This window comes from Ursus americanus, chromosome X, assembly GCF_024610735.1.
Source record: "Ursus americanus isolate L20-20 chromosome X, mUrsAme1.1.p, whole genome shotgun sequence".
NCBI lineage: Eukaryota > Metazoa > Chordata > Mammalia > Carnivora > Ursidae > Ursus > Ursus americanus.
In genome coordinates this window covers 41,906,373-41,930,460 of record NC_142164.1, presented here as the reverse complement: position 1 = coordinate 41,930,460, position 24,088 = coordinate 41,906,373, and the positions used below count along the sequence as shown (strand labels likewise).

Here is a 24,088-nt window from a genome sequence, read left to right as displayed (position 1 = left end):
TGTACCACTACATATTTCACACATGAACTATCATATTTGTTATTTTCCTCTTCCTGCTTATCACTTCATGCTTTATATTTCTCCCTTCCTACTTATACATCATATTTCACATTCACACTTATTACTTCCCAGTTCACAAATGTAATAACTTTACAACATTATAATTCTATTTATACAATCCTTCATCGTTCGTGTTATTGTTGTAATATATTTTACTTCTACATATATTATAAACACTTTCTTAAACTGCAGGTATTTGCTTTAAACCGTTAGTTTTAATTTTCTAAGTAATTATGACAACTGAAGAACAGCTTATACATTTCTCCATGTACTTACCATTTCTAGTGCTCTTCTTTCCTTTGGTCATTCCTTTTCAGTTTGTTGGATATTTTTTACCTTTTGTAATAGCACAAATATGCTGGAGAGAAATTCAGCTTTTGTTTACACAAAAATGTATTTGTTTCACCTCAATTTTGAGGGTTATTTGCCCCAGATATAGAATGCTATGTTAAAAGTTTCATTATTTAAAGATGTCATTCCATTGTTTTCCAGTCTCTATAGTGTCTAATGAGAAGCCAAGTGAACAATCTTACAATTGTTCCCTTGTATGTAATGTCTTTTTTTCTGGCTGCTTTTAAGACTTTCTCTTTCTCTTTGGTTTTCAGAGCTTTGATTATCATGTGTTTAGTTGTTTTCTTTGTAGTGATCATGTTTGGTGTAGCTAAAACTTTTAAAGTTTCTCATCAAATTTGAGAAATATTTATTATTTTTAGGTATTTTCTGCCCCATTCTCAATCTCCTCTCCTTCTGAAACTTCTATTACCAGAATGCTTGACTGCTTTATAATTATTCCTCAGGTTCTGAGATTCTATTAGTATTACTTCAATTATTTTTTCTATGTTTTTCAGATTGGAAAATTTTTATTGACTGTCTTCAAGATCATTGATTCTTCATTCTGGTATCTGCTAAAACCCATCCAGTGAATTTTTTATTTCAATTACTATACTTTTCAGTTTTAGAAATCTCCCTTTGCATCCTTTTCTAGGTTCCATTTCTCTGTTGATACTTATTATCTGGTAACTCATTGAGGCCATATGCTTCTTTATGTCTTTGAGAATATTTTATTTAGTTCCTTGGACATATTTATTATAGCTGCCTTAAAAGTCTTTGTCTGCTAAATCCAATGTCTGGGCCATCTCAAGCTTGTTTTTTTTCTTAAATTTTTTTTATTAATATGGATTACTTTTTTTCCATGTCAAGTTATTTTTTTTTATTAAGTACTGAAATTTGTTGATAATACATTGTAAGGATACTAGATTCTGTTACGTTCCTCTAAAGGGTATTGTGATCTAGCAGTAGTTCAGTTACTAATCTTGAACTTTTGGTGTTTAGTTTTATCCTTTGTTAGAATAGATCTGTGGAAAACCCAAGGTAAGTCTCAATCATCTTTAACTTATTGGGATTCAACCTCTAATCTTTTTCTCCCCTGTGGATCTTGTCAGAGCTTGGATTTAAGCTTCATTAGGGAGAATCTAGAGTAGGCTATATTTTATGACATAGTTCTTTCTTATAAAGCAGGACCTTTCTGGAGTCTTAGCTGAATGACCAGGTATTAACAAAGTGTTTCTTAGTACTCTTTGTCCTCTAATATCACTGTTCTGTCATTAACTGTATAATGAATGATCATTCTCTGATGATAACCCTTTGGTACTCATGCCCTGTGCTTGGTTCAGCTCAATCTTCAGCCAGGGGCTCATAGTGGACCCCCATACAGATCATGGGCTCCCCTTTGTGAAGCTCTCTTCTTTAACTGAAGGTTCCAGCCATTGTAACTGCTCTGATCTCTGTAACTTCAACTCAGCAGGATAGCTAGGCTCTGTTAGGATTCCCATTCACTGTGACATAGTTGGGGAATTGTCCTCAAGTGGAGAGCTGGGTTGACTGTGGGGCTCACTGCATGAGTTTCCTTTTTTTCTGAGATCACAGTCTTGTACCACCTGAAAACAGTTGCTTCATATATTTTGTCCACTTTTATCATTGCTTTCTGTGGGAGAGCTAGTCTGGTTCCAGTTATTTCATTATAGCCTGAAGTGAAAGTGTTCTTGTTACCTTTTGACAACCCCATCATTCTTTGAGCACTTCCTTGCTTTCTGTCATAAAGATGCTCCAGGCTTACCTTCATACTTTCTGTCCCAGCACTAGAAATATCCATATTTCCTGATTTCTTTTAGTGGAAAAAGGTATTTAGAAACACTTTCTTAAAAATGTGATTTAATGGGGCACCTGGGTGGCTCAGTTGGTTAATTGTCTACCTTTGGCTCAGGTCATGATCCAGGGTCCTGGGTTCAAGCCCTGGAGGACTTCCTGCTCAGTGGGTGGGAATTCTGCTTCTCCTTCTCTACCCCTCCACCCTGTGATTTCTGTCTCTCAAATAAATAAATAAAATCTTTAAAAATGTGATTTAATTTAGATACTTCTGATTCAAATGCAACATGACAGGGTTCTTCACCTTTACCCGTTCCATATTTTTATCTTCTTTTCCCACAGTGGAAAACTCAATTCCATCAACATCAATATACATACTTGATTATTTTATCCTATAATTCATGCAAAATAGTTTCAGAACGACTATACCAAAACTACTATCAACAACAAATCTACTAAAAAGTCCAAGATATTTTACAATTCTTTTTGTCCTTCAAATGCATCCTACTAAATCTGTATAGTCAGAGTGTTGTGTTCAAAATTTACTTGAATTAATTAATTTTCTCTGTGGTTATGTTATTATTAATTCAATAGGTAAGTTAATTTGTGTCTGTACTTGATTTGCTTTTTTATACTTCTTGGTTAAATTTTATTTTCAAAAGCATCAAACGTTTATATAATTGAAAATTTAAAATTATAGAAAGAGAAATTAATCAAAGAAATCTTGTTTGCTTACCTTTTTCTTCCACCTGGTCTCACATATCCACTATTTATCCACATATCCACATATCCACTATTTATAATCCATTTCTTTAGTTTCTGGTTATTTCTTCTTTTCACAAATCAATATGTGTATTTTGTTTCCCCTTGTTTCATGCTTAAAATGTAGCAAAACATACCTACTTGCTTTCTTTGCTCCTTGTTTTTTTCACCTATTGTATCTTGGAAATCAGGTAGGATTGTTTTAATATTTTTCTTATTATCATAATATATTATGCTTAATAAAAGTTCAAACAATATCAAAATGGAAAACTCTCTTATGATTTCATTTCCAGAGATAACTCATTGCGTTTCATGTAGATAATTTCAGATAGTTTCTTTGGGTAGACAGATAGATAGATAGGTAGATAGATGGATGAATGGATGTATATAGCTTAAATCATGTCATTTTCAAACTTAGAAATCATACTGCATATAGTATTCTCCAATTTGATTTGTCACTTAACATTATTTATATCTATAACCTCTAATCCTTGGCAATACCTATGTAACTCAAACTTTTAAATATGGTGCAGTTTTCCATTGTATGAATTTATTGTAAATTTAAATCTGTGCTGTATTTATAGAGGTTATGATTTACCTTTAGGTTTTTGCTATTCCAAAACAATGCTGCAAGGAGCATCCTATTACATAGATCATAGTGCACTAGAAAAGCAATTTTTTGTAGGATAGATCCCTAGAACTGGAAATACTGCATAAAATTTTTATTTAAAATTTTAAAAGATGCTGACAAATTGCCCACCATTGTCACTGTACCAAACCTATAGTTCTACCAACAGAATATCAGAGTTCCTCTCTCATTATACATTTATTAACTGTAATTGTCAATTAAAGAATTTTTGCCAATCTAAATCCAAATGAAAAAAATCTCATTGTTTACTAAAACCCCCATGTCAGCTATATGTGCATGTTCCTTAGAAGTGTGTGTGTGTGTGTGTGTGTGTGTGTGTGTGTGTGTGAGAGAGAGAGAGAGAGAGAGAGAAAGAGAGAAAGAAAGAGAGAGGGAGGTTGAGATTAAAATCAGCAGCAAAGCAATCCATATGGTTAGATCTCTGACCATTCTATTAAGTTGGGCAACAAAGGATAGTGAAGGAACAAGAGAAAATGTTAAGACCTAAATTCATTATTTGGGTTGCTGTACGACATCAGCATCATCTGATATGATTGAAATATTGAAGTCCTTTATGACACTGGTCCTTTTTAAATGAAAATGTGTGGATAATTAAGCTAATTAAAATATTTAATGAATTTACACGCTGAAAAGTCTGAAAACAGTTCCATGTAGGGATCTTATCCAGCTCTGTAGTATCATCCAAATACAGAAGTTACCAAGTTTGGTATCATGTTGGATTTGTTACTGTCCATAAAGGGGAAGAATGAGAGAGAAATAAGAATAAATTGAGCATTCTATTAATTTTGATGTTGGGATTTAGCCCATCCACAAGAGCAGCCAAGAACTGCAGTGAATGGGCTTTTTAAAATTCTGTTGTTTTGGAATGAAAGGGTAGTGTATCTGCCAGAGTGGAGAGAAGCTTTGAATGCCTGTAATTTCTGCCGGGTTAGTTTCTATCATAACACAGCTCATGTAGGCATGTCAGGCTAAAGTGCATCCCTTGTGGCTCTGTTGACTTCTACAAGTGTAATTGGCCCTAAACGAAATATGTATTCTGTAAAAGTACACCATTACTGCCTATTGTAGTTTGGTCCCTGGGGAAAGCTGGTATCCAGAGATTTCTTAAAATATGCATGACACCCCTAGTCCATTAGAGGAATACACTGAATAGGCAGGTTTAAACTTTTGTTCATATTCTAACTCTTGCCCTTTTTTGCTTCCATATATTTATCTGAAACTATCATAGAGAAGCACGACACTTTGTGAGGATTGCACCAGAACTGCTCTAAAAGAAATGTCTTGAAATTCAATGACCCTCCCCCAGGCTAAGAAAAGTCAAGCCCTGCTTCTTCCTGTGGGTGTGACTTAGGAGAGCTGTATTGTATGTGTGTTCTCCCTAAATGATTACAGACAAGAAACACATGGTTTTAAGAGGCATCCATTAAACCCTTGAGATGAATGACGCATTTTTGGCATCGCTGCTTTGTGGAGAAATGAGACAGTGGTTGCCTGGAACTAAATTCTGCTAAGGAATGTCATAGAAACATGGCATTTATTAATTCACCAAACATGCAAGCAGACTGTAAAAAATATCCTGTGCTGAGCACCTGAGGTGATCAGAAATGGATAACGCATGCTCTTTATCCCCAAGGAATTCAGTAAATCATAGGGGAAGGGAGAAATTAACATGCACTGAGTGCTTCTATGTGCCAGGCACTTTACATACATTGTTTCCTCATTAAAAAAACACTGAAGTAGTAGGTCCCACTCTTGTCTTGTTTTACAGATGGGGAAACTGAGGCTAATAGTGGCTAACTAACCACTTTTATTGAGCGAGTAAAGGGAAGAACCAGGATTTAAACCCAGATTTATCTGGCTCCAGAGTCCTTCTCTTAAATTCTCTGCCATACTGCCCCTTGTGTGGGCACCAATGTCCTCATTTTATAGATGAGAAACCTGAAACTCAGAGAAGGTAAGTTTATCCGAGGTCCCCAGCTATTAAATGGCAAATCCAGGTTTTGGACTGTGGACTGATTCCAAAATTCATGCTCTTTCACTATACCATGGATATGTCTTATTTACAACTCTTATAAAAGGTACAAAATAATAAGTCATAAAAGAGGTACAGGTATGGTTCAGATGAAAAAGAAATTATTTCCAGTTGAGGATGAGGGTAATTAGGGAAGGCTTCATGGGAGAGGTGTCATTTGCAATTGACTATGAAGATTGCGTTGCGATAGTGATGGGGGTGATATTCTTAGCAGAGGGACCAGCAGGAACAAATGTATAGATGCTTAAAGTTCAGGCAATTTTTGAGTACTAAGGAGCCCAGATTGGCTGGAGGATAGTATAAGATTCAACTAGTTGAGGAGACATATTTGCACAGAAACAAGGAGCTGGACAGATGGTGTCTTGAGTATATATCCAGTTTTTAAAATTATAGGAAATATTTTGAGTCTAGAAAGGAAATATAGATTGAGTTGCTTCAAATTGGAAGGCAAGGGGCAAGGTTGAGGGGACATTCTAGTCTTGGGCTTCTAGTGTTTCTGTTCACATGCTTTCCATTTGCTATAATAAGGTTCAATCGAGCTTTATTTTCAATATGAAAATGTATTTTGAATAAAAGAAGTTACCGAATAAGGCATCACCGTCAATTATAAATCAAAATTAAGTTTATTTGTGTTCTGCAATCTTCACCCTCGGGGAATTAATGATTTAAAAAAATCTGAAAACAATAATACATTGTATGTTAATTTAAAAAGAAAATAAATAAAAAACAAAAACAAAACAAAAAAACTACACAATGTTATATGTCAATTATATCTCAATAAAGCCGAACCTCCTCCAACATAAAATAAAATAAAATAAAATAAAATAAAATAAAATAAAATAAAATAAAATAAAAACTAGTAAAGAAACTTGTTTCTGGTCTTAGAATTACCAGCAGGTGGCACTGTAATACATTCCTTCTATAGCTCTGAAGTAGCGTTTTACCATCATGTGGCTGTCTTGAGTCTGACAGGAGAAGGAATAACAGCTTTTAAAGTTACTGTACTGGTGATTGGGGCTGATCTTTGCACACATGCATTAAGTTCCCCCTCCAGGATTCTCTAGTTTGTGAGAGCTACTGTGCTTAGATGATCGCAGAACCACCTCTTGATCTTTCCATTTTTCCCAAAGAAAGTGACTCTGAGGCATAGCTCTAGTTGCTCGTCAAGCAATTCCATTTGGAGGCTCAAGGCAGAAAAAAGTTACAAGGCTGGCAGATTTTATTTTTGGTACTTCCCCCAGCCACTCTGCTTTAACATCTTGCTTCTTTCTTGGGCATATAGCCATTGCTAAGGCTGAACAGTATTCAAAAGATCCACAGTTTTCCTGACCTATCTCTCTCTCTTCCCTTTACTCAGAACTGTCCCGTTCTTTAACAGGTGACAACTAGTTCATCTTTAAACCAATCTAGGTTGGTGCTTTGTGACACTACTGAGCATTTGATGCTGTTGGACATGCTTTCCGTTTTGACACTCTCGTCTCCTCTTGCTCAAGTGACACCACTGTATCTTGGATCTGTCCATACCTTTTTTAGTTTCATCTTTACCTCATTTTCTTCTGACTCTCCGTAAGAAGTTGTTTTTCACCAGCATTTTCTCCTTAATACTCCCTCTATTTTTCTTGAGTTTTAATTCCTTTGGTATGAACTATTTGCTGTTAGTGTTTCTCAACACTGGTTACATATTAAAATCACCTGGGGAGCGTTTAAAAGATACGCTTGTACAAGTCTCCTCTCCCAGAGATACTGATTTATTTAGGCTGGAGTGAGGCCTAGACTTCAGTAGGTTTTTATTCTACTTTGATGTGATTCTAAGGTATGGCCACAGGCAAGACCCCCACCCTTTTGATGCTTCTAGATCTAGCAGTCCGGTCTTTATGTATCTTCTGAGATACATGAAGTATTTTCCTGTTAGACATCTTCATTTGACTGTCCCATAGGTACTTTGAACTCATTCAAAACTGAACCTTTAATCTTCCTCCAAATTCCACCTTTCCTCTTGTATACAGTATTTTGGTTAAAATGGTTAAAATGGCTCATTCTTTTTGAGCCATAATATATCGTGTGATCTCCAAATCTTTCATAATTTTCCATATCTAGCAATCACCAAGTTTTAGTAATTCTACTTCTGAAATATCTTCCAAATCCACCCCACTCCTCTTTATCCTACCTGCTGCTGACCCAGTTCAGCCTTTCATCATTTCTTTCCTAAAGATTGCACAATCCTCCTACCCGGTCTTCCTACCTTCAGCTTCCAGTTCTTTCTACACTCTCACCCATTTTTTATAATACTCGCAGATGGGGTTTTTACTAGTTTGTTTTTAATTATAGATGTGATCATGCCTTTCTCCTATGAAATAAAACTCCTTCGACTCCCTATTGCATACAAAATAAAGTTAAATGCCTTGTGGCATGCAGTCTGTGGTATATAAGATCCTTCTTTATTTCTTAATTCGTTTATTCATTCAATAATTAAACAGGCCACATGCCCCTCCCCACACAAGTCATTCTGGGTTATTCATTCCAAAGAACCCCCTCCCCTCAAAAAACCAAAAAACCAAAATTGTCCACTTTCCCAGCTCTGAGCATTTGATCTTATGCTTTTCCTCACTTGTAAATTGCTTCCCACCTTCTTTGCCTTTTGATAATCCTACTCATCTTTGAAGACCCATTTTAAATGTCATTTTCTCTGTGAAGCTTTCCCTAGATTGTCCCAGCCCACCCAGGTCTTCCAGGCAGAATTAATTTTGCCTCTTCTGTAGCATTTTGTTTATACCTCTGTATTGGAACCGGTCATATTGTGATTTAGTTATTTGTATGTCTATCTTTTCCACTACACATGTGAACTCTTTAAAGGCAAGAACTGTTTTTTTTTTAATTCTTTGTACTGGAAGACTGCCTTGCACATAGTAGTTGATCTACAAATGTTTGTTAGATGACTGAATAAATGCTTATGAATTGCTGGCACACTAGCAGGCTTGAGGAGCAGAATGATTGAGATAGGAAGTCACTGAGCAATCTTGAATTACCAAGGATTCTACCTCTCACAGTTGGGGATTGTAACCAGAGCACAGCCTGCCTATCCTCAGGTTCTGCTGTTTGATGAGGAGGATTTACCAGTGCTCTCAGAGCCCTATGCAGCTCTATCCTCATCTGTACAGCCCAGGTTTGCATAGATTTTATAGTCTATAATCTTTCAATGTATAAACACCACCACTTCAGCTTAATCTGGTGACGACCTATTTATGACTCACATGGTGTAAACTGACCAAGGACAGAGCATTGGAGAGCAAAATCTGGAGAGGGCTGGCCAATTGTTTTATTTTTCTTAAGAGAAACTACAGTTCATGGGGCCTGGAATTACAAAGGAGCCTTAAAAAAATGCTGTGTAAATGAAGAGCCAAAGTTCCTTTCTGCAATATAGGCCATGGGATCCCATGTTTAAATTTATGTTTTTGCTACAAAATACTAGACAAAACAACAGTAATGGCAGAATTGAGAACGAGCAGGTTTTAAACCCTGTAGCGCAAATACTTTTGAGAGTGTTTTTTCTTCCTTATACAGCATAGTCAGTGGAATGACAATATAAAGGAACTAGATCCCCAATTGTCAAGAGAGTAGGAGGGCCTGATTTTATCAACCACGCTGCTATATCTACCTGGTCTAAGTTAGCCTTTTATTGGGCCTCTGCATTTCATCCTCGTTTTTTATTTTTGTTCAAAGCAAAGTCTTCTAGCTCTTTGAGCTCTTCCTCAGTCACTCTCTAATTTCTCCTTTGATATCAGACCCCAGACCTCTTGTACTTCTTTTTATTTTATTTTATTTTATTTAATCCCTAGGTGTCATTCTTAAATCCTTTGTATTTCACGTAACTGCTGCTTGGCCAAAGCTGCTGCTACTGATTTTAGTTTGTTTTTTACTTAGAATTAATTCTGTTTTCTTAAAGAGCTGACCAATTAGTGAGTAGATATCTAAAATTTGATCTTGAGTTTAAGAAATCTACCTTAGATCCTGATTACAATTTGAATGCTATAAAAATGAAAGCTGTACAGGAAAGGGGCCCTGAGGACATATTTTTTTTTTTAAATCTACTACCCAGTCATAAGCCTTTGCCCTTTCTTTTTCTAGTTTGCTCCTTTTAATTCTGAATGGCACAAAAATGTGGTTCACCAACTCATCCTGCTGATTAGAAAAGTGAACAGGAAACATGTCATTTACGGTGAATGTCATGATCAGGAAGTTAGGGCAAAAACATCTTTAGAGGCTTTGACAATTTGTTGCCAAAATGACATTTGTTTTTCAGTCTGAAGAGGGCCTTTCCATTTTCTTTAGAAGGCTTGAACTCTGACTCCGGTGTTTTCTTTTTTCTTTTAAAGATTTTATTTATTTGACAGAGAGAGAGACAGCGAGTGAAAGAGGGAACACAAGCAGGGGGAGTGGAAGAGGAAGAGGCAGGCTCCCAGCGGAGGAGCCCGAGGAGAGACTCAATCCCAGGTCTCTGGGATCACACCCTGAGCCAAAGGCAGACGCTTAACGACTAAGCCACCCAGGCGCCCCTGTCTCCAGTGTTCTGAGGCCAAGGATATTAGGTTTACCTCTCTCGCATATAAGAACAGGGAAGAGAATGAGCAGCTCCATGTTCTGGGTAATCTAACCTTTCTCTTTTCTAATATGATGGATTTTTATTTTTGTACTTTTATTCCCTGAATTATAAGATGGGGCTTGTCATACCCCCTGACCTCTTAAGAGTTTTATTAGAAGGGATTTTTATCATCAATCTTCTTAGATGTTCCCTCTTGCATTTAGTTGGTGCCTTTTTTGTTGCTCTTTATTAAGAGTTTTGTCTGCCATTTTCACATTCTTGATTATTTATGCTGCTTTGAATGTCCATTTGGGAAGGTGATCAGATTTTTTTTCTTTTGAGAAACTGGAGGATGAATCTTTTGCATTACTTTGCATAAATTAACATGTTGATTTTATATAAACCATAGGTTACAGATTAATTTACATAAACCTGGCTTTCAGGAAGTTAAAGACCTTGTCAAAGAAAATGAAATAAATCAAGACAGTTGAACCCAAGTATTTTCAAACAATCAGAAAATGGGGTGGACAAAGCTGTAAGGTGGAAACTTCTTACAGTTTTACTGTACTCACAAAATCTTCCTGTAGTAAGGAACCAGAGAGGTTATGGATCCAGGCTCCCACGGGAATAGGAATCCTTTCTGGAGCACACCACATGGGTGATGGTCTAGTTGACAGCTATACTTTCAGAACCAAGTGCTTAGTAAAGCAGCCTCCTCAATTTTGGAAAGCCTTTAACTGTTAGGAAGCCAAAATCTGTCCTTTTGTAATCTTCCACTAGTGGATCCTAGCTCTGCCTCCTGGAGTCTCATGGAATCTATCTAATTTAATGGATCTTAATTTAGAATACATGGACAGGGCTTAAGTAAGTTCACAAACCCTCTGAAACTGTATGCAAAATTGTGCGTGTGGTGTGTGTGAATGTATGCATATATCTATAGCTTTGATTAAATTTCCAAAGAGGGCATATGCTCCTCAAAATATTTATAACAACCAAGGCTGTCTTCATAAGTATACAACTTGTGTAGCTGCACATGGCTCCACACTTAGAAGGGACCTGTACTTGGTTTAATGCTTTACTGTTGACATCTTGAAATTCTTAGTAATTTTTTAACATATGACTTTGAATTTTCATTTTATACTGGGGCCCTCAAATTATGGAGGAACTACCTAATAACATGAAGCTCAAACAAATCACTAAAAATTCCTAGAATATGAGATTTTTGGTAGTTCTGCTTTCAGAGAGCCTTATATATTCCTTCTGTTTAGCTTCTGACCCTGCTTATATTTCCAAACAGTTTATCTTCTTAATTACGAATGAAATGAGAGCAATCTCTGCTTTCTCTTAAAGTTCTCTTCAGTTTCTTGCCTGCTCTATTCCAAGGACTTTTAGCCTAAAATTCATTGTCATTTTGGAACTTATCTAATTTATTTATATATTTCAAACCTTGAAAGCAACTTAAGCGCAAAGGCAGGTTGAGTCTAACTGGAGAAAATTAACAACTTTCATTAACACTAGGAGAGTTCTTTTTCTCCTTGAATATCTGGAATTTGAGCACAGTGAGTTCTGTCAGAGCAAAAAAAAATATTCTTAAATTAGACTGTTCAGATGTATCCAATTTAATTTTATTAAGTTCTATCTTACCTTGCTCTATATGAAAAGCTTTTAAATTTATCTCTTTTTCTTTTCTGATTTATCAGGGTCTTTCCCCCTTACATATAATACTCCCTTAATAAATTTAATATAGCATATCATATATTCTCATACCAAATTATATATTTAATTTATAACATCAAACTTAGAAACACTTAAAATTTTAATTGTATATTTTATTTAGGCATATGATTAAAATAAAGTTCATAACATATCAGTAATTTTATTACACCAAGTACACCAAACACAGGACCCCCTCAGGTTCACTAGGCAAATATGCCATTGTTCCTTGGTGACCTTGGCTTTTGTTGTGAAAAAAGGAAGATTACACACCCTGAAACATTTGAGTGAGATTTGAGACAAATCTATATTGGTCAGCTGAGGGTAGTTCTAGTCTTTTAAAAGGTGATGAAAGGAATAAAAATAGATACTAGGATGAAATGCTAAAGGAACTGTGATTGTTTTACCTTGGAATAAAGAAGCCTAAAGATTGGATGAGTTGGAAGAAATGAGTATTTTCGATGAAGAATTATCTTCTGTATTCAAAGAGGACTAGATGATTTAAGATTTATGTTACATTTGAAGAAACTTTCTTTTAAATTAAGAGAATCGTGTTCTATGTAGGTTAGAGATTCATTTCTCTAAGGCAAAGCTTCCTTCCAATTCTAAGTTTCCACCCTTGGGCTTAAAATCCTGCTTCTGTGGTACACCAAGACTGGCATGGGCTTTCTGATGATTTGCCTTTCATCTTGTATTTTTTATCTCCATTATTAATTATGTATTGCACGTATGTCCCTCTTGGGGAAGAATGGAGACAGAAGGAAAGAGGTCCCTTGTTAAGTGACAAGAATGACCATCCTTAAATATCTATGCAGGCATTATTATTTTCAACTTTGTCATCTGTGAGGCTAGATAGTTATTTCAATTTTGTTGTCACTACTCAAAACATTTTTTCATCTACTATTTGAGAATTCCCTTCAGAACCCATGGCATGATATATAGTTTTGACCTAACTTTTGAGAGTAATTTGCTTCTTTAAAATAGTTAACATACATTTGCATCCACATCAAGTTATCTTACTGTTTATTTAGATCAATGAAGTAGCTCATTTTCAGTGAAAATAATGTTAATTGTAAAGCAATAAACTGGGTATGGAGGCACAATTAAGAGAAAAAAATTTAAAAATTATAATAGGGCCTAAAATGGTGCTAGTGGGTAAAATAGAAGGTTGGTCACTACTTCAGTGACTAAAGGAAAATTCACTCATTCAGAATTTAAATTCATTTGTTTTGTTTTTCAAATTAATTTGTTTCTTGTTTTGGATTCAAAATAGTCTCATTATTATATCACGTATATATAGTCAATTAACAAAATGGAGTCATAGAATCATGGAATACTAGCTCTTGAAATCCCTAGAGGTACTTTTGTCTAGTGCCCTCACCCCTGCCTCTATCATTCTTATATTCATATGTCAACTGAAATCTCATTCGAGGAATACTATCACTGGACTGTCACTGACACCCAAGAATAGCTTAGTTTCCCTAGTGCCTGGTCAGGGCTTAAGAAATAGTAGGTACTTAATAAATATTCATAGGATTAATGAGTATATGACTATATTTAGGGGTTTGGAAGACCCTGACAGATGTTACAGTGTCTTAATGTTATTATCATATTAATAGTTATTCAAACCTGTGGAGTAGGGGAAGGGAAGTAATCTGGCTATTTGTGCATTCTGATTGGTATTCCAGTTAAGAGAGAATTTTCTATAAATTAATATATAAAGATTGTCCTATCTCCTCAGATATTAAAAAGGGTTCTTTTTTTGAGGCTGTCTTTGCAGTTTGAGCCAAATTCAAATGTGACTTCTTGCTCTTATAACTGCTAATTGCCAAGTGCCATGTGGAATTGTTTGCCCTGGTATTGCTTCTGTAAGAAGCTAGCCATGCTCTGCTAAGAAGAGATCAGAGTGATGGAAAAGAAACACTGCTGCATATCTAGATTTCACTTGATGTGCACTTCAGTCCTTGGGATCTCTACTTCCCATGTGCTGGCCCAGTGCACAGTCCTTCCCACTTTCCTCCATTCCCAGCATAGCTGTACCCATGGGACAGAGACCTGACTTGCTTTGGCCACGTGTGAAGAATCCATGTAGGGTCAAGTGCTAAAACAAGGAATTTGGGCATTTGGATTCTAGTCCTGGCAGTGTTACAATCTATGAGACTATGGTTAAGTCATTTTTTTCTCTCTGGGCCTTTGTATTATAAAAATTAGTTTAAATTCTTCTAAAAAATAATGAGGGACTTGGGCTAGGTCCAAATTCTTCTCAAATTGTGTTCTGTGCATCCCTAGAGATTCACTGGAAGTGCTTCAGGGTCTCATATAGGGATCAGAGAGACAGCCAGAATGAGGGGGACTATCGGTTCACCCACCCCACTCCAACCACAGTGTCCTCACTTTTATTTGATATGCTGCACTTCCTTGAAAGATTTATTTGAAAAATTTATTCACTGACATGATGAGAATGCATGGTATATGTAGTTTAGTTGTTAAGGTAGTTGAAATGATTCTATCTACAGCTTCATGGTTCAGTATTATTGGCTTTTGCTGTTGCTGATTGAATTGAATTGACCACATGATGATCTGTTCAACTGCTCTAAGGGACTATCTAGTTGGCCACCTGGCTGCCTCTACTTGGATCAACTCAGCAATAGTTTTAGATTAAGGAGTGGAAATTATGCATCTGGTAGTAGGAGAAGAGGCTATTTTTCCTTCTTGTGGAGGTTGTGGTAGGGGATAAAGAGTTCTGGGCAGGACTATATAGAATTCCGTTAATATACCCTCCTCCCCCCACCTCCCTCACAAGGCCTAGAGCTGGACTTCCTGTAAATGATTGCCTGCCTATATTCCGAAAGCTAAATTGATCCAAGAAACAGAGTCACCCCCAGAGTGCACATTTCATCATTTTATTATGTCTCGTCCTTTCAAACCAAATCTATCCTTCACTATAGGAAGCATGATTAGTGCTCCTAATAGGCTGACAGGAAGACATACAGTACTCTGGAGATGGACCAGGAAAAGGGAAAATACATTGTGTGTTTTATTTTCAGGTACTCACTGATCTGTGTTCAAAGTGTGATGGGTTTTTCAGTGGAAATGACCTGTTTTTTTCTTAGATTTTATTACTGTTTAGCACTGACTGTGTGTAGCATTTTCATTTGCCCAGTGGTTTAGTGGTCATGTGAATGGTCGCTGCTCTCATTCTAGCTTCACAGATGAGGAGACAGAGGTACAAGGAGGAACTAATGAGCTGGCCCAGGGTCACATGGTAAACCGATGGCAGAGGTGAAGGTTACCGGCACCAAATTTCCACAAGCCTACACATATATCCCATCACTTGTTCCAATCTCCTCCTGCAAGAACACCATACAGTACTAATAAAACTTTCTACAAAGCTAGTTGGAGGCCTTTACTAGAAAATGCCGAAGTATGGCTGGGGCTTTGCCCTGATGTTTAGGGTCATCTGAAGAGCTTCTTCTGTGGCTTGAACTTACGGGAACAAAGCAGCAAATGCTTCAGGATTCTTGTTGAAAACTTGCAGGAGGGGATGATTGGCCATGCAGGTCTTGTGATATTGTTCATTTATAAAGCATCAAAAGTTAGGTGTGTAGGCATGGTAGAGAACTCACCAAAAATTGCTTTATTTTACTTTGTTTTAATGAAATGCAACTTGGGTTGCCTATAGGGATGGATTGCATTTAACGGTCACCTGACAATGCAGCTTCCACACTCTGATTTTCCCAAAAAGTGAGGGTAGCACTGTTTTTGGAGTCATGGATTCTCAGTTTTGGCAGCCAAAATAGCTCCTATTTTCCTCTTCAGCTCAAAGATCAGCATTCTTTGGCTCAAAAACATTTAAAACCATTTTAAAGTGAACAGAATGAGAGGAAGGAAGGCAAACATGGAAATAAAGAAATTATGTGTAAGGTTAATAACTGCTATGTGGAATTCAAGCTTTTATGCTTATTTGTTCAGTAAGTATGAATTTAACACTTACTTGTTTTCTAGACACACACAAAAGGTAAAAGGATATTCCCTTCTGATTCCTTTAACTGACAGAAATGGAGTAACCTTGAACGTCCACTTAGACATTACCCCCAATCTTTGGCTTTCAAGAAGCCTTTCATGACTAATTGAGTAGTAGGAAATTATTACTGCTCTGTTCCAGCTTAATTGTGAAAACTTGTTCTCTTCTTGCTGTAAGATATACTTTTATTCATTTGCACCTATGCAGTATGCATACATCATTTCTTTATAATGTAAGCACCTTATTCAGCCAAATTAGGTAACTACTCAGGAAGAGGTATTAGAAAGAGGCCTTGCTGTGGAATCATACCCATCTGGGTTTAAGTTCAATATATGCCATATGTAACTATCTATGGAACCGCAAGTACATTACCAAATCACCAGTGCTTTATCTGTAAAATAATTTATTGTTTAAGAGTCACTGTAAGAGAATTGGAGAAAATGTGTAGAAAGAGCACCTATACAGGGCTTGGTATATTACACTTGATAATCAATGGCAAGTTGTTCTATTGCTGCCACTGCTGTTTTATTCCTTAGATCAAGATTTATTTAGTTATTTTGTACAAAATAAAAATGATAGCAGTCCTAAGGAGGGGCCTTTGGTTCTGCTTTTTTGGACGCAGAAAACATTTTATGTATATGAGTTTAAAGGGTAGCCCTAAGCAGTAGGTTTTACTATTTTTCTTATCTCACTTCTCTCCTTTTCCATAACTGGTAGCTACCTGTGGTTTTCTTTGGTATTTAAGGTGTCATGAGATAATGATGTCATTTCGTAAAAGATTATTTACATAAAGAAATAAGATGTAAGTGAGCATATATATAAACACTGGCCTTATTTTTCACTCTTGGCAAGTAGAAGCCTTTTAAAATTATTTTTTAAAATTTATTTATTTTAGAGAGAAAGAGTGAGAGGGGGTGTAATGGCAGAGGGAGAAAGAGTAATCCTGAAGCAGACTTCCTGCTGAGTGGGGAGCCTGATGCAGGGCTTGATTCCAGGACCCTGAGATCAGAACCTGAGCTGAAACTAAGAGTCAGCCACCCAACAGACTGAGCCAACCAGGAGTCCCAGCAAGTAGAGGCCTTTAAAGCATAGCTTGAAATCTTATTAAATTTTGTGTAGGAAGTTAGAAAATGCTTAACAAGGAGGTAAGAGAAGGCACTTTTTGTTTTGGCACCAAAAAATTCCTCAAGAATGGCATCCCGCATGGGGTGCCTGGGTGGCTCAGTCGGTTAAGTGTCTGCCTTTGGCTTGGGTCATGATCCCAGAGGATCATGCCCTGCATTAGGCTCCTTGCTCAGCGGGAAGCCTGCTTCTTCCTCTCTCTCTGCCCTTCCCCCCAGCTTGTGCTCTCTCTATCTCTCAAATGAATAAATAAAATCTTAAAAACAAAATTAAAAAAGAATGGCATCCCACTTAAAAACCCAATGATCTAAGAGGAACTGGAAGTTTGGCTGAATATTTTAGAATTTGTTTGCTTCCTCTGAGCTTTAAATACTTATGACCGGAGTTTTTTGGGAAGGGTAAAATCACTAGGTAGATGGGTCCATGTAGCTAAGGGTCCTTGTCAGCTTTCTGAGAAAGGTACAGGAGACGAGGGCTGGTTTTCAAGGCTCTCTCCCCCTAATCTTTTATTTCTGACAGTTTCTCTGTTCATACTGAGGATGAAGCCCTCCTGGTTGACCTAAAACACATCCCCAGAGTTGCCGATCAGGCAAGGCAGAACAGTTGGACCTATACTCTCCCAGTACAAAAAGCAAAGTTCTCAAGGAGTTAGAGCAATTGATGCTCCTCAAATCTGGTTCTAAGTGTTACGACTTATTTCTGGAAGCAACAAAAATAATGATTCCAACAACTATTATAATTAATGCTTATTCACTGTTTCACTATGTGCCAGATTCTGTGCTGATCACTTGATGCAGAAGATCTTTAATGCGGGGCGCCTGGGTAGCACAACGGTTAAGCGTCTGCCTTCGGCTCAGGGCGTGATCCCGGCGTCATGGGATCGAGCCCCACATCAGGCTCCTCTGCTATAAGCCTGCTTCTTCCTCTCCCACTCCCCCTGCTTGTGTTCCCTCTCTTGCTGGCTGTCTCTATCTCTGTCGAATAAATAAATAAAATCTTAAAAAAAAAAAGAAGATCTTTAATGCTTACAACAACTCTGTAATAGGTTTTACACGGAACAAAAGATTCTTTGACCAAAAAAGTTTGAAAATAATGGGTAAAAAAGTTAAGGGGTTTTCTTTATTGCAGGACTTCTCCGAACTTTCAGTATGCTAATTAGTGCTATGAACTCCAAGAGGGATTTAGAGTATGCTGGTTTCTCAAATGTATTGGAGCATGGTAATTTTTTTTTCAAAGGGCACCTGGAGAGATGAACACCCTTGGGGACATGCTGTCCTATAGATTTCTTATGGAATCCATGCTTATTACCCTTAAAAATTGGACCATGTTCTGTCTTTGACCTGGCCTTGTCTTGTCCCCAAGGAACCCACAATACCTAATCTTAAAACAACTTGTGAGTTTATATCTGTTCCCTGGAGAACTGGATCTGTGCCCCTAATCTACCCATGTCCAAGCCACCATCATCTATCACCAAGACGATTGTAGTAGACTCCTAACTGATGTTCTAGCATCCCTTCTTTTTTTCCACACTGGTTTTTATATAGACATTTTTTTTTATTATTTAAGAAAAGAATAGGAAGTGAATTGACCACTTTTATAGCAACTTTATTTGTATTGTTTGTCATTTGGTTTTAATACTTTAAAAGACCACAGTGTCTTCTCAATTATAAAATAAAGTTTGTTGCCATAAAATGTATTTACTAATTTTACTTCATTGGTTAGAGATTAAAGCAGATTGCTTTTTCATTTAAAACATCATTATACTACAACTACCTCTAGTGTTCTCTTCATACAAAGTAGTTATTACCAGCTTCAAAAAAGATTGTGAAATTTGTATAGCAGTACTGATGGATTCCATAATAAACACTCACCAAGAAAAGTCAATACTCTACTGTTATTAGACCCATAGACTCAGACCCCATTAGACTGACATATTTCAGAACACAATATTTTATTTTTTTCCAAATGATAAAACTAAGTTTGTGACCATAGAGTTATATAGTATCACTTCTCATTTTCCTCTAAACCACTGTCCATGCTGCAGCCAGTGATCCTAAACAAACCCACAAAAGCAAAACTGCATTGTACTACTCTTTTATTGAAAATCTGTTAAAACTTCCATCATACTCAGAATACAGCTCTAACACCTGACTGTGGCCTACAAATCTCTGTTCAGCCTAAATCCTGCCTATCTCTGCAGCCTCATTGCTTACCATTCTCTCTCCCCAGTCTCTCTCTGCTGCAACCACACTGTCAGTTCTGGTATTCCAGGCTAATTCCTCTTTAGGGCAAATTCTATTTGTACTGTCTAGAATGCCCTTTCACCTGTCTCGATACTCCTACTCATCCTTCATCTCTTTGCTTAAATGCTGCTTTCTCAGAGAGAATGTCACTAACCACCCCCCAAATTAGGGGCATTGTTATCCTGGATTAAAATTGAAAAGGTTTCTATACAGTAGAACTTCTCAGAGCCTTTGATATAATAACATGTATTATGAACTTCAAGAGAGACATGAAATGCCCTGTTCTCTTCCTTCAGATCATTTATCACAATATTTATTTGTCTAATGACTATCTTCCCACTAGACTCTGGACCTGTGAGAACAAAGACCATGTTTGTCCACTAGTGCTGCACCCCAATACTTAATGCAATTCCTGGCTCATGATAGGGATATTTGCTGAATGGATGAAAAAATGATTATGATTCTTAGTGCTACTGACATGGTGTTTTATAGTTGGGTTGCCATTGAATAATTTAATATTTTTGATATAATCTCTTCCTATGCAAGATTTTTCCTTCTTATTTAAACCAGATCACTGAAGTGGAAGCTAGAATTAGAGTCAGCATTGATTGGTAACAATTGAGGGTTGGTTAGAACAATACCTGGTTTTTATATTTTAAATTAATAATCTTCTAAAATAATTTAATGTCTTATTTACTATTTTTAGCATTTTATATAGTATTCTTTAATATTTAAATTTTTTATAGTTAAAAGAATTCTTAAAAATTCCTAGCTTTAAACATGTTTAAAGTTCTAGTTCAAAGTAAAATAACAAAGCAAAATAATGCGCTGCATTTGTTTCCCAATTAGCCATAACTGTGGGAAGACTTCCATAGGCCATGAAGTCCAAGCCCCACGTGAGTCTGGTAGCATTTGACCTTCAAACTAGGCCTGAAGGCCCATGAAAGAAGGAAATACTATTTATTTATTTGTTTGTTTTTTGTTTATTTAGCCAGTCTTAATTACTTTTTAAACTTATATTCAATTAACATATAGTGTATTATTAGTTTCAGAGGTAGAATTCAGTGATTCATCAGTCTTATGTAATACCCAGTGTCCATTACATTATGTGTCCTCCTTAATGTCCATCACCCAGTTACCCCCTTCCCCCACCCCTCCCCTCCAGAAACCCTCAGTTTGTTTCCTATGACTAAGTCTCTTATGTTTTGTCTTCTTCTCTGATTTTGTCTTATTTTATTTTTCTCTCCCTTCCCCTATGATCCTCTGTTTTGTTTCTTAAATTCCAGATATCAGTGAGATCATAAAATAAATGTCTTTCTCTGACTGACTTATTTCACTTGGCATAATACCCTCTAGTTCCATCCATGTCGTTGCAAATGACAAGATTTTATTTTTTTAAATGGCTGAGTAGTATTCCGTTGCATGTATATACCACATCTTCTTTATCCATTCATCTGTCGATGGACATCTGGGCTCTTTCCATACTTTGACTATCGTGCACATTGCTGCTATAAACATTGGGGTGTGGGTGCCCCTTTGGATCACTACATTGGTATCTTTGGGGTAAATACACTGTAGTGCAATTGCTAGGTCGTAGGGTAGCTCTATTTTCAACTTTTTGAGGAACCTCCATACTGTTTTCTAGAGTGGCTGCACCAGCTTGCATTCTCTCCAACAGTGTAAGAGGGTTCCCTTTTCTCCACATCTTCACCAACATCTGTCGTTTCCTGAGTTGTTAATTTTAGCCATTCTGACTGGTGTGAGGTGGTATCTCATTGTGGTTTTGATTTGTATTTTCCTGATGCTGAGTGATGTTGAGCACTTTTTCATGTGTCTGTTGGCCATTTGTATGTCTTCTCTGCAAAAATGTCTGTTCATGTCTTCTGCCCATTTCTTGATTGGATTATTTGTTCTTTGGGTGTTGAGTTTGATAGGTTCTTTATAGATTTTGAATACTAGCCCTTCATCTGATAAGACATTTGCAAATATCTTCTCCCATTCTGTAGGTTGTCTTTTGGTTTTGTCGACTGTTTGCTTTGCTGTGCTGAAGCATTTTATCTTGATGAAGTCCCAATAGTTCATTTTTGCCTTTGTTTCCCTCGCCTTTGGAGATGTGTCTAGCAAGAAATTGCTGCAGCTGAGGTCACAGAGGTTACTGCCTGTGTTCTCTTCTAGGATTTTGATGGATTCCTGTCTCACATTTAGGTGTTTCATCCATTTTGAATTTCTCTTTGTTTATGGTGTAAGGAAATGGTCCAGTTTAATTTTTCTGCATGTTACTGTCCAATTTTCCCAACACCATTTGTTGAAGAGACTGTCTTTTTTCCATTGGATATTCTTTCCTGCTTTGTTGAAGATTAGTTGACCATAGAATTGAGGGTTCATTTCTGGGTTTTCTGTTCTGTGCCATCGATCCCTGTGTCTGTTTTTGTGCCAGTACCATACTGTCGTGATAATTATAGCTTTGTTATATAGCTTGAAGTCCAGAATTGTGATGCCACCAGCTTTAGTTTTCTTTTTCAACATTCCTTTGGCTATTCGAGGTCTTTCCTGGTTGCATACAAATTTTGTAAAAAGCCCACAGTGAATATCATTCTCAGTGGGGAAAAACTGAGAACTTTTCCCCTAAGGTCAGGAGCATGGCAGGGATGTTCACCCTCACCACTGTTGTTCAACATAGTACTAGAAGTCCTAGCCTCAGCAATAAGACAACAAAAAGAAATAAAAGGCATCCAAATTGGCAAAGTAGTCAAACTCTCACTCTTTGCAGATGACATGATACTCTATGTGGAAAACCCATAAGACTCCACCCCCAAATTGCTAGAACTGATACAGGAATTCAGCAAAGTTGCAGGATGTAAAAATCAATGCACAAAAATCAGTTGCATTTCTATACATTAACAATGAGGCAGAAGAAAGAGAAATTAAGGAGTCAATCCCATTTACAATTGTACCAAAATCCATAAGATACCTAGGAATAAACCTAACCAAAGAGGCAAAGGATCTGTACTCTAAAAACTGCAGAACACTTGTGAAAGAAATTGAGGAAGACACAAAGAAATGGAAAAAAGTTCCATGCTCATGGATTGGAAGAAAAAATATTGTTAAAATATGTATGCTACCTAGAGCAAGCTACACATTCAATGCAATCCCTATCAAAATACCATCAACTTTTTTCACAGAGCTGGAAGGAAATACCTTTATGGATGCTGACCCTGCAAATCCAAAACCACAGAAGGAGTGCACAGTAAATATGTATTAGCAGGAGTTTTTTTTAAGATGGTGGTGATGTTGTATATATTCTTTCATATGGTCCTCCTTGTAACACATGGAACATAGTTTCATTGCTACCAAACAGGATTATAAGTTCAGTTGTGATCTGTGGAACAAAACAACTGACTGGACCCTGTAACAAAGGAAATCATGACTTGGGGGACATTAACTGAGCTTTTAAACAAAATGAGGTACTTGCTTGCCTAATTCTCTGAGTCCTCTGGGACTATTTGAGATGCTGGGAACACGTAGAACTACCAAAGAGGACAGCAGAGTGTACAGGCCCCAAGATCACTTCTTAATACTTGGATGTGGCAAGATGCCCAGTGCTAGTTCTTTGAGAAGGGCCACTCCTAGAAGAGTAAACCCCACCCCCCAAAAGAAAACATAGGTGGGAAAATGCAGACAAGGGGAACTCCCCAGAAGGTTATTGGTGTCTGTTACTTATTATCACTTACATCCAAGTGCCATAGCACTGCCAGTATAGCTCATGATGAGTTTCTGTGCCATGTTTTGGCTTCATTGGCAAGCAGGCTTCACCGTGATATGCTGAAGGCTCATTAATAGATTACTAAGAAGAGGAAGATTCAACCTAATGAGAGAATGTGCCTCATTAATGGCTTGGAAATTAAGCAGTCTCCATCTAACTAATCAGTGCTAAGTGACTGACCTTCCTGCAGGCTGCAGCTCATTAAAAGAATACACACAGATGGTAATGGGCTCAAAGGTATTTAAAATATATGTGAAAAGAACTACATTAATAAGACAAACCCATCCCAACTGCCCATGACTTGGCTCTTATTCCCTATGCTATCTGTAATTTGGTACATTATTTATGAAAATGAATTTGCCTAATAATATCTACAGTTTTCAAATTTTTATGTAGATAATGGATTATGATCAACAGTCCCAATAATTTGCTTTCATGGAAAAAGTCTATAGGAAGAGTTGACTGATAATAACAGCTTTATTTATTCAGTAACTCATTTATCCAAGGATAATTGCCTTGAGGGAGAAATGGATTCTAAGCCTAATGCAATAAATGTTTATTTGGAATTGTATTTGACTATTCTTTTTTTTTTCTCGTCAAACGCTTTCTCATGTGTGACCTGTTAATAAATTATTCCGATATCTCCAAGGGCCTTGCTAAAGATGTTCATACTGAAATGTTCCATAAATATGTTTGAGTTTCTCTGACAGAAAGGCAGTAGTGACATTAGGGATGGCATGACTATACTTCAAACAGAACAATGCATATGACAGCCAACTCACTAGCTCTAGTCTTATCCCAAACTTGCCAAGCTTCTGCACAAGCCCCAAGTGGTAGTGCATAGCTCATTTAAAAATCTTGTATCTCTTTTCTTTCACTCAGCCAATCTGTCTTAAGCAGCTTGAAGTCTGCAGTGAGTTTTAATGACATCATATACTCATGTCTTTTCTTCACCTTTCCCATGTTTTAAGATTTCCTTTTCTTGTTCGCTTTCTG

At 36.8% G+C, this 24,088-nt stretch overlaps 1 protein-coding gene and 1 long non-coding RNA gene across 4 annotated transcripts in view; one reads left to right on the top strand and one right to left on the bottom strand.

Moving 5' to 3' along the window:
• IL1RAPL2 (interleukin 1 receptor accessory protein like 2) overlaps positions 1-24,088 on the top strand; it is a 1,151,831-nt gene that overhangs the window by 83,420 nt on the left and 1,044,323 nt on the right. The gene's annotated exons all lie outside the window — the stretch shown is intronic.
• The window catches only part of LOC148106896 (uncharacterized), a 120,581-nt gene that overhangs the window by 40,537 nt on the left and 55,956 nt on the right, over positions 1-24,088 (bottom strand). The window contains exon 5 of one of the 3 annotated variants that reach the window (XR_015723255.1): positions 9,464-23,194. The exons of the other annotated variants lie outside the window; for them this stretch is intronic. This is a non-coding gene — a long non-coding RNA (uncharacterized LOC148106896). Of the gene's footprint in view, positions 1-9,463; positions 23,195-24,088 lie in introns of those variants that run through there. 3 annotated transcript variants of the gene reach the window in all.